The 10,860-nt window shown below is 45.0% G+C and overlaps 1 pseudogene; it reads left to right on the forward strand.

Moving 5' to 3' along the window:
• The first annotated feature begins 808 nt into the window (after nucleotides 1-808).
• Nucleotides 809-1,337, forward strand: LOC112407079 (ferritin light chain pseudogene; annotated as a pseudogene).
• Nucleotides 1,338-10,860: the final 9,523 nt, after the last annotated feature.

A 10,860-nucleotide genomic window follows, 5' to 3' on the forward strand; every position in this document is an offset into this window, starting at 1 on the left:
GACCCTTGAAGAAGAAGCAGGATTTGCCAGGTAGACAAGGTAGATAGAGAATTTCAGACAGAACAGTAACAGCAAAGGCAGGGAGGAATGAAAGAGCATCTTTCTCCTAAAAGCATAATGATACACTCTTCCCCCAAATATCAGTCAAAGGGTGTTTTATAAATAACTCTGGATCTTAGAGATCATCTTTATAGTAAATTTTTACTTTACATTTTTAAAATGTATTTTAAAACTAGCTTGTTATCACTAATCAGTCAATGGTACAGCTAGGATTGCTGGTGTTTCCCCAAATTCTCTGATGACAAGACTTGTCTGGGGTTCTTGTTAAATACACAGCCTCCTGGGTCCCTGGAACTCCTCATTCAATGGGTCTGGGATGAAGTCAGAAACTTGTAATGTCTAACAAGTACCCCCAGGAAATTCCCATCAACAGAGAAGTTTGATGAACACTAGGCTAGCCTGGGCCCTGACGACTAGCACTCCTCTGACGACACTTTGCAGAGGAGGAAAACTCCAGTGCAGCAGTCAGCCTCCCGGTCAGTTAACAATTAAATCGTGTGAACCACTGCACTGGATAACTCGAAGATATATTTCATTAAAGAAGGTGACCATGAGCAGTGTGCTCGGTGTCTCTTGCTTCAACAGTGTTTGGGCAGAACTGACCCAGGGACACCCCTTCCTCTAGCCTCTGACAACCTGCCAACCATTTTTCCAGCAAAAACTTTCAGAACCAACCAGTCAGCTATCCTCCGCCTCTGGGACCAGCCAACACCATTTTTTGAGCTTAGCTCCTTATTGCTGATCAACCATGAGCTCCTGGATTTTTCAGTATTATTCTACTCAGGTGGAGCCCGCCATCCACCGGCTGGTGAACCTGTATCTGCAGGCCTCCTACACCTACCTCTCTCTCTGGGCTTCTATTTCCACCACGATGATGTGGCTCTGGAGGGCGTGGGTGACTTTTTCCATGAATTGGCTGAGGAGAAGCACAAGGGCACCGAACATCTCTTGAAGATGCAAAACGAGCGCTGCGGCCATGCCCTCTTCCAGGACCTGCAGAAGCCATCTCAAGATGAGTGGGGTAAAGCCCAGGATGCTGTGGAAGCCACCCTGTTCATGGAGAAGAACCTGAACCAGGCGCTTTTCACTCTGCATGCCCTGGGTTCTGCCCACACAGACCCCCAGCTCTCAGACTTCCTGGAGAGCTGCTTCCTGGATGAGCAGGTGAAACTCATCAAGAAGATGGTGACCACCTGACCAACCTCTGCAGGCTGGCTGGTCCCCAGGTGGGGCTGGGCAAGTATTTCCTCAAAAGGCCCACCCTCAAGCATGACTAGGAGCCTCTGGAGCCCAGCGGCCTTTGAGAAGCCCCTCTGGTGTCAGTGCTTCTGCCTGAAGCCTCTCTCTGCAGTCACTGAACAGCTTTTTGGCTGTCCTGGAGTCCTCTCCCAAGCCTTGGACCAAATGGAAACAATAAAGCTTTTTGCAGCAAAAAATACTAACAATAATAGTAATGTGAATTTGGAAGCCTTGTACCACATTGCCCTTTATAAACTCAGTGTCTGACAATTTTCCTGCACTGTCTCATTCAATCCCTTCAACACTCCTGCCAGGTAGATATTCTTTTACATTGTACAGATTTGGAAACTGAAACTCAAGAGGTTTGGGAAATTGTAGGTCATGAAGCTTATAGTAAGTAGCTAAGTTGAAATTTAAAGCCAAATTCATCTGAATCCAGAGACCATGTTCTTCCCATTATCCCAGATTCTGCAAGGGTCTAGGGCAGATTCTATCTTCACAAAGTCAATCTATACAAATGTCTAGCCACAGTTGAAGTCTGCATGCCTTTCCTCAGGACCTCTCCATTTTAGGTTGACCTTTCACTGACCTTTCCTCCCCCACCCCACCTGCTTCACCCCAAGAAGCCATCCTGTTTTCTCCTTACCACTCCATTGCAATTTTACACCCAGATTATTTGTGTCTATAACAAGCAAGGCCACACCAATGTCTGGCTTTAAAAGAAGCATGAGTCTTCATTCCCGAGGTAATGAGACCTTTTTTTCCAAGTTCCTTCCTTCAAAGTTCATGAACTTAATAAAAAATAAGACCAGCTCTATTACAGCCCAGACCTCTGCTGCAGGAAGCCAGGGCTGACTGAGTAAAGGCAGTGCCTGAATGAAAAAGAAAATGTATTCATAGATCAGCACTGTCTTTGCCTTCCACCGACCAAATCCATAGACACACTGGGAGGCACCACAGCCCACATCTGAGCTTCCTGGTTACACACTACAGTTGACATTCACGTCATAAGGGCAAAGTGGACCTTGATATAGAGACGTTTACAGTCTTTGTTTATAGTCTTTTCTCCCCCTTGGAAGTAGAGCTTTGGAGAAGCCTGACACTTGACTCTTCAAAGTTGTTAGAGACGTGCATCCATCCAATCCCCACACAGAATAGTGTGAAAAACCCAGGGGATGCATGGAAGGAGTTACTCCAGGCTGTTTCTCATTGGCCTCTTGTTCCTCAGTGCCAGTGGCCATTGCCACATGCTTCTGCAGCTGCTCAGTAATGGTCCCACGGTGGCCCTTGCCATCACTTCATGCCTCCAAATGGCTCCTCTTCTGAGAATCTGAAAGGTCACTAGTATTCCCCCCCACCTCCCACCTAGTATTCCCCCACTAGTATTCCCAACTCCTAGCAGCTCACTTGTATACCTACTGCTCTAAGGCCTCCCTGGACCCTCCAGGAGCTTGGTTCACCTGCCCATCAGTCCCCTGTTAGCATTCACACATCTGTTCAGAAGACATGTTCTGAGTGCCAATCATGCTCCCAGCAGGAGGGATTCACCTTGAATAAGACCCATCCTTGCTTTCCCACCAGCCTCACCTCCTTCCCTGCCCAAACTCTCCTCTCACCATCCTATGGATGCTTCATTCTGCGCCACTTAATCACTCATCTTCTCTGCTTTGGCTGCCAAGCTGCTGGAGAAGTTTGCCTAACGAGGCTGAATTGCACCAGAAAAGAATTAGCCAACTCTGCCTTGGCTTCAGTTTCTACATCGCAAGGCTGCAATGAGAAATAGAGGAGGGAAAGAATTTAAAACCCTAGTATACCATGTAACACAAGTAGGTGTTCAATAGATACTCCATCCAATTGCTGTGTGCTCTGAGCCACAGCCCCTCATCAGGACAATGGAGATAGCAAAACAACAAAGTCTTTAGGCCATAGAGAGGATTCAAAAACAAACATGTCAACAGCCATTATTCCCTTGTGCCTTCCCCTAAATGAACATGGTCTGCCTGGGCTTTGGATCCCACACCATTGCCTGAGTTCTAGGTTTCTGATCAGCAGCTTCACCCTATTGCTATTGAATCAGAGGAGCTCCGCTGATGACAGGTTTAAGACCTGCTAGGCTCCTACAGCCTGTGCCACTGCCTCCTAATTCTCAGCTAAGACCATCAAAAAGATTGCAGAAAGATACAGGAAACAAATCTCAGGAGGCCCTTTAGCCCGGGAGGTTTGGTGCAAGGAAATATAACATCTCAGTGCCTGGAGCTCAGCGCTCCCAGGCCCTCGGCCCCCATCCCAGATGTGGTGGGCAGCGATGTTGAGGAGTAGGTTGTATTTCCTGTGAATTAAGCCATCGGGTGGGAGAACAATGTCAACATTGATGGGGAAAGGTCACTGAAATTCCAAGGACACTTGAGGCCTTTCACTGGGTTGAGACAGAGAAGCCTAATGTTAATCCTACGTAATATGAGACAACCCACTTTCTAATGACAACCCACTTTCTAATGGGCCTACTGGAACCTCAATTGGCCATTCACTGTGATTCAGTGCATCCTCAAGGAAGTGGTTTGGAAGGGAGGGAAATCTCTCTCTTTTTTATAATCTGTGGTCCAAAACTCTCCCAGAATATTAGCACGGGCTATTCTGATTCTTGGTGGAAAAGGTGTTTGCTCCATTCAAGACTTACTTAGTTGGAAGGCGAGGGGTCCCAACCTCCACAAATAGTGAAATCAATATTCTTTCATTTATTAAACACACATTAATGGGGCACAGAATGTAATTAACACACAGGCTATTTCTGTTGCCCTCCTTAGGGTGGTTTTTGGCCCATGACCTTGGCTCTAAGGCCCATGTCTTTGCCCTCGTACTTTAGAGTTCATTCCTTTATCTGACAAATACTTAATGTGTGCTTCCCTTCTTCCAGGCACCATAGTGAGGGATAAAATGGCCAAAAAGACAGAGCCATTCTCTCCCCTTACACAGTTTATTGACTAACTGGAAAGTCAAACCATGACTTTATTCATTACAATTAAGTGGCACAAGTGTAATGCCAGGGGAAGTGCAGGGTCCTCTGAGAACATAGAGCAGGCCCTCTGTAAGAGGAGAAAGGAAGGGGAATTTAAGAGGATCTTTGGAGAAGCTGACATTTCAGCTGGGCCTGGACAGAAGGCTAAGAGTTAGCCCAGGGAAGGGGGAGCAGGAAATAAGGGGAACAAAGGAAAGCCACTGTCCCTGGGCTGGAGGGAGTAGGGAGTGGAAGGGGTGAGGCGTGGCTGATGCAGAGCAAGCAGTTGCAGGGGAGGGCTGCCTATCCCACTCACTCCAGCTTTCCAGCTGCATGACGTCTCCAGACCTGCTTCAGCTCCAAGCTTTACAACCTGCTTAGCTTGGGGATGGGAAGTTCCAACCTCCAAACACAGTGAAATCAATATTCTTTCATTTATTAAACACACATTAATGGGGCACCGAAGGTAATGAACACACAGGCTATTTCTGCTGACGTCATTAGGGTGGTTTCTAGCCTGTAACCTTGGCTCTGAGGCCTATCTTCAGTGACAGCACAGCCCCCAGAGTCCCAGGAGAGCTCCAGCTTCCCAGGGGCCACTTGTCAGGGAGGGGAATCCAGACCACCTCCACTCATGTCTCCAGGGTCAGATTCCCATAATTAGAAGAAATAGTCAGAGTGGGGAGGCGCAGGTGGTCCACCGAGTGGGACCCATGGTACAGTGTTTCTGACATGGCGAGCTGTTTCCTCGCTCCTTTTCTTTGTCTTCGCTGGCAAGGAAATGATCTTCAGGAGAGTCGGGCACTGGAAGTGAACTCTTTGTCTCCTTAAATGAGTTCTCATCTCCTGGCTTGGATTAAACTCTGTCCCAGAAATGAGAGTTTCTGCAGATAAAACTTTAAGGAAACATGAAGACCAAGAGCAGAGTTGAAGGATAGGCGTGTGACCAACATTTTTATTTTCAACAATGAGAAAAAAGTAGACACAGGAAATGTCAATGGTGGCCTTGACACCGAAACCCAGCCAGGATGAAGACAGGTGATCAAGGAGGAGGCCCCAGGACATCAGAGAAGGAAGCAGTGGTGACCAGGAGAGCAAGCTCACTCAGCTGGCTGCCTTTTTGTGGACAGATACGAGTTGGCAGTTTAGCGCAAGTCCATAGTTTCTCTGGGATTCAACAAAACACGTGCCAAACACTTCCTTGGCAATCCCTTAAGATACATTCAACAAATGTACGCTAAATGTGGTGTGTCTGCAGAGTCAAGACCAGGGCGTATGAGAACATGGAACAGAGTCACCTACCCCAGCCTGTGGCAGGTCTGAAAGGCACCCTGAGAGAGGGCCACCTGAGCAAATAAAGCACACATCTGACACACGGTAGGGTATAGGGTAGAAGTAGAAGCAGAATCAGGTAGTACAGCATGGTACAAACAATACAGCCAGACTGCCTGGGCTCAAAGAGGACTCTGCCATTTACTAGCTGTGCAATCCTGGGCAACTTCCCCTAACCTCACTGTGCCTCAATTTCCTCATCTGTAAAATGAGAATAATAATAGTACTTTGCTCATAAATTTGATGTGAAAATTTTGAAAGCATCAATATATGCAAAGTGCTGAGAATGGCACCTGGTAAGTGCTACATAAATGTTAGCTATGATTAAGGAGATGTGTGGTTAAGTTTTTTTTTTAATTAATAGTCTTTATTTTAAAGCAGGTTTAGGTTTATAGAAAAGCTGAACAGAAAGTACACAGAATTCCCATATACCCCTCCCTTCCACACACAATTTCCCCTACTGTTGGCATCTTGCATTAGTATGGTACATTTGTTACAATTGATGAGCTGATACTGACACGTTATTATTAACTAAAATCCACAGTTTACACTAGGGTTCACTCTGTGTTGTACATTCTATGGGTTTTGACAAATGTATAATGTCAGGTATCAGCCATTACAGAATCACACAGAATACTTCCACTGCCCCCAAAAATCTGTGTTCTATCTCTTCCCTTCCCCCAATCCCAACTCCCTATTCCCTGGCAACCACTGATTTTTTTTTATTATCTCCATAATTTTACCTCTTCTAGAATGTCATATTATTGGAACCATACAATACATAGCCTTTTCAAATTGGCTTCTTTCACTTAGCAAAATGCATTTAAATTTTCTCCATGTCTTTTCCCTGATTAAGTTTTTATAAATGGTGGGTATATTCATACGAAGTTGAATGACAATACTCAAAGGAAGCTGAATAAAGAGTCTTTACCTTGTCATTCTATAGAAAGTTCTGCTAATATTTGCCTTTGGAACTATGATATTTCATCCTCCAGTGAAGTCCGACCACTAAGGGATTTTGTTCCTAGTTAAGTAACTCCTTTAAAATATAAACATTCCTGGGAGGTCACATTTTAAATATTTCAGGTCTAGAACTATAGCATTGTTCAGCTTGAAGGAGCTTCAGTATCAAATGCTCCCAAACCCGTATTTTCTTTTTAATCTTTATTGGAGTATAATTGCTTTACAATGGTGTGTTAGTTTCTGCTTTATAACAAAGTGAATCAGCTATACATATACATATACATATATCCCCATATCTCCTCCCTCTTGCGTCTCCTCCCACCCTCCCCATCCCACCCATCTACGTGGTCACAAACACCCAGCTGATCTCCCTGTGCTATGCCGCTGCTTCCCACTAGCTATCTATTTTACATTTGGTAGTGTTTATATGTCCATGCCACTTTCTCACTTTGTCCCAGCTTACCTTCCCCCTCCCCGTGTCCTCAAGTCCATTCTCTACATCTGTGTCTTTATTCCTGTCCTGCCCCTAGGTTCTTCATAACTATTTTTTTTCTTAGATTCCATATGTATGTGTTAGCATAAGGTATTTGTTTTTCTTTCTGACTTACTTCACTCTGTATGACAGATTATAGTTCCATCCACCTCACTACAAATAACTCAATTTTGTTTCTCTTTATGGCTGAGTAATATTCTATTGTATATACGTGCCACATCTTCTTTATCCATTCATCTGTTGATAGACACTTAGGTTGCTTCCATGTCCTGGCTATTGTAAATAGAGCTGCAGTGAACATTGTGGTACATGACTCTTTTTGAATTATGGTTTTCTCAGGGTATAGGCCCAGTAGTGGGATTGCTAGGTCATATAGTAGTTCTATTTGTAGTTTTCTAAGGAAACTCCATACTGTTCTCCATAGTGCCCGTATCAATTTACATTCTCACCAGCAGTGCAAGAGGGTTCCCTTTTCTCCACACCCTCTCCAGCACTTATTCTTCGTAGATTTTTGGATGATGACCATTCTGACTGCTGACATGTGATACCTCATTGTAGTTTTGATTTGCATTTCTCTAATGATTAGTGATGTTGAGCATTCTTTCATGTGTTTGTTGGCTATCTGTGTATTTTCTTTGGAGAAATGTCTGTTTAGGTCTTCTGCCCATTTTTGGATTGGGTTGTTTGTTTTTTCTTGATATTGAGCTGCATGTAAATTTTGGAGATTAATCCTTTGTCAGTTGTTTCATTTGCAAATATTTTCTCCCATTCTGAGGGTTATCTTTTCATCTTGTTTATGGTTTCCTTTACTGTGCAAAAGCTTTTAAGTTTCATTAGGTCTCATTTGTTTATTTTTGTTTTTATTTCCATTACTCTAGGAGGTGGGTCAAAAATGACCTTGCTGTGATTTATGTCATAGAATGTTCTGCCTATGTTTTCCTCTAAGAGTTTGATAGTGTCTGGCCTTACATTTAGGTCTTTAACCCATTTTGAGTTTATTTTTGTGTATAGTGTTAGAGAGTGTTCTAATTTTATTCTTTTACATGTAGCTGTCCAGTTTTCCAAGCACCACTTATAGAAGAGGCTGTCTTTTCTCCATTGTATATTCTTGCCTCCTTTATCAAAACTAAGGTGACCATATGTGTGTGGCTTTATCTCTGGGCTTTGTAGCCTGTTCCATTGATCTATATTTCTGTTTTTGTGCCAGTACCATATTGTCTTGATTACTGTAGCTTTGTAGTATAGTCTGAAGTCAGGGAGCCTAATTCCTGCAGCTCCAGTTTTCTTTCTCAAGATTGCTTTGGCTATTCAGGGTCTTTTGTGTTTCCATACAAATCGTGAAATTGTTTGTTCTAGTTCTGTGAAAAGTGCCATTGGTAGTTTGATAGGGATTTCATTGAATCTGTGGATTGTTTTGGGTAGTACAGTCATTTTCACAATGCTTATGCTTCCAATCCAAGAACATGGTATATCTCTCCATTTGCCAAACCCGTATTTTAGAGATGGGAATCAGACAGAGAGGTGACTTAGTGAAGAGTACGCAGTCAAAGACAAGCAACACGTCATTCATCTAGGAAGTCACCTGTCACTTGAATGCAGGTTTGGAGAGGGAGGGCCAGTAACCACACAGCCTGAACTGAGAAATTAAAATACAAATTTCAACAAAAAATCTTTTGGGGACAAGGGGATGATGGCGGAAGAGTAAGACTTGGAGATCACCTTCCTCCCCACAGATACACCAGAAATACATCTACATGTGGAACAACTCCTACAGAACACCTACTGAACGCTGGCAGAAGACCTCAGACCTCCCCAAAGGCAAGAAACTCCCCCACGTACCTGGGGAGGGCAAAAGATAAAATAAACAAAGACAAAAGGATAGGGACGGGACTTGCACCAGTGGGAGGGAGCTGTGAAGGAGGAAAGGTTTCCACACACTAGCAAGCCCCTTCACAGGCAGAAACTGCTGGTGGCAGAGGGGGAAAGCTTCAGAGCCGCGGAGGAGAGCACAGCAACAGGGGTGCAGAAGGCAAAGCGGAGAGATTCCCGCACAGAGGATCAGGGCCGACCAGCACTCCCCAGCCCGTGAGGCTTGTCTGCTCATCCGCCGGGGCGGGCGAGACTGGGAGCTGAGGCTCTGGCATCGGAGCTTAGATCCCAGGGAGAGGACTGGGGTTGGCGGCGTGAACTCAGTCTGCAGGATGTTAGTGCACCACTGCTAGCCGGGAGGGAGTACGAGGAAAAGTCTGGACCAGCCGAAGAGGCAAGAGACTTTTTCTTCCCTCTTTGTTTCCTGGTGCGTGAGGAGAGGGGATTAAGAGCGCTGCTTGAAGGAGCTCCAGAGACGGGCACGAGCTGCAGCTAAAAGCGCGGACCCCAGAGACAGGCATAAGATGCTAAGGCTGCTGCTGCTGTCACCAAGAAGCCTCTGTGCGAGCACAGGTCACTATCCACACCCCGCTTCCGGGGAGACTGTGCAGCCTGCCACTGCCAGGATCCCGGGATCCAGGGACAACTTCCCCGGGAGAACGCACAGCACGCCTCAGGCTGGTGCAACGTCACGCTGGCCTCTGCCACTGCAGGCTCGTCCCTCACTCCGTACCCCTCCCTCACCCTGGCCTGAGTGAGCCAGAGTCCCTGAATCACCGGCTCCTTTAACCCTGTCCTGTCTGAGTGAAGAACAAACACCCTCCGGCGACCTACACTGAGGCAGGGCCAAATCCAAAGCTGAGCCCCAGGAGCTGTGAGAAGAAGAGAAAGGGAAATCTCAGCAACTTCAGAAGCAGCGGATTAAAGCTCCACAATCAACTTGATGTATCCTGCATCTGTGGAATACATGAATAGAAAATGAATCATCCCAAATTGAGGAGCCGTGTGGATGAGAGGCTCTTGGTGCTACAGCCAGGAGTCAGTGCTGTGCCTCTGAGGTGGGAGAGCCAACTTCAGGACACTGGTCCACAAGAGACCTCCCAGCTCCACATTATATCAAACGGCAAAAATCTCCCAGAGATCTCCATCCCAACACCAGCACCCAGCTTCACTCAATTTGGAAGTTTTAGCCACAGCAATCAGAGAAGGAAAGGAAATAAAAGGAATCCAAACTGGAAAAGAAGAAGTAAAGCTGTCACTGTTTGCAGATGACATGATACTATACATAGAGAATCCTAAAGATGCTACCAGAAAACTACTAGAGCTAATCAATGAATTTGGCAAAGTAGCACGATACAAAATTAATGCACAGAAACCTCTGGCGTTCCTATACACTAATGATGAAAAATCTGAAAGTGAAATCAAGAAAACACTCCCATTTATCATTGCAACAAAAAGAACAAAATATCTAGGAATAAACCTACCTAAGGAGACAAGAGACCTCCATGCAGAAAAGTATAAGACACTGATGAAAGTAATTAAAGAGGATACAAACGGATGGAGACATACACCATGTTCTTGGAATGGAAGAATCGACATTGTGAAAATCATTCTACTACCTAAAGCATTTTACAGATTCAATGCAATCCCTATAAAACTACCACTGGCATTTTTCACAGAACTGGAACAAAAAACTTCACAATTTGTATGGAAACAGAAAAGACCCTGAATAGCAAAAGCAATCTTGAGAATGAAACACAGAGCTGGAGGAATCAGTCTCCCTGACTTCAGACTATACTACAAAGCTACAGTAATCAAGACAGTATGGTACTGGCACAAAAACAGAAAGATAGATCAATGGAACAGGATAGAAAGCCCAGAGATAAACCTACGCACATATGGTCACCTT

The sequence above is a fragment of the Neophocaena asiaeorientalis genome, unplaced genomic scaffold, assembly GCF_003031525.2.
Source record: "Neophocaena asiaeorientalis asiaeorientalis breed wild unplaced genomic scaffold, Neophocaena_asiaeorientalis_V1.1 scaffold205, whole genome shotgun sequence".
In the NCBI taxonomy this organism is placed as follows: domain Eukaryota; kingdom Metazoa; phylum Chordata; class Mammalia; order Artiodactyla; family Phocoenidae; genus Neophocaena; species Neophocaena asiaeorientalis.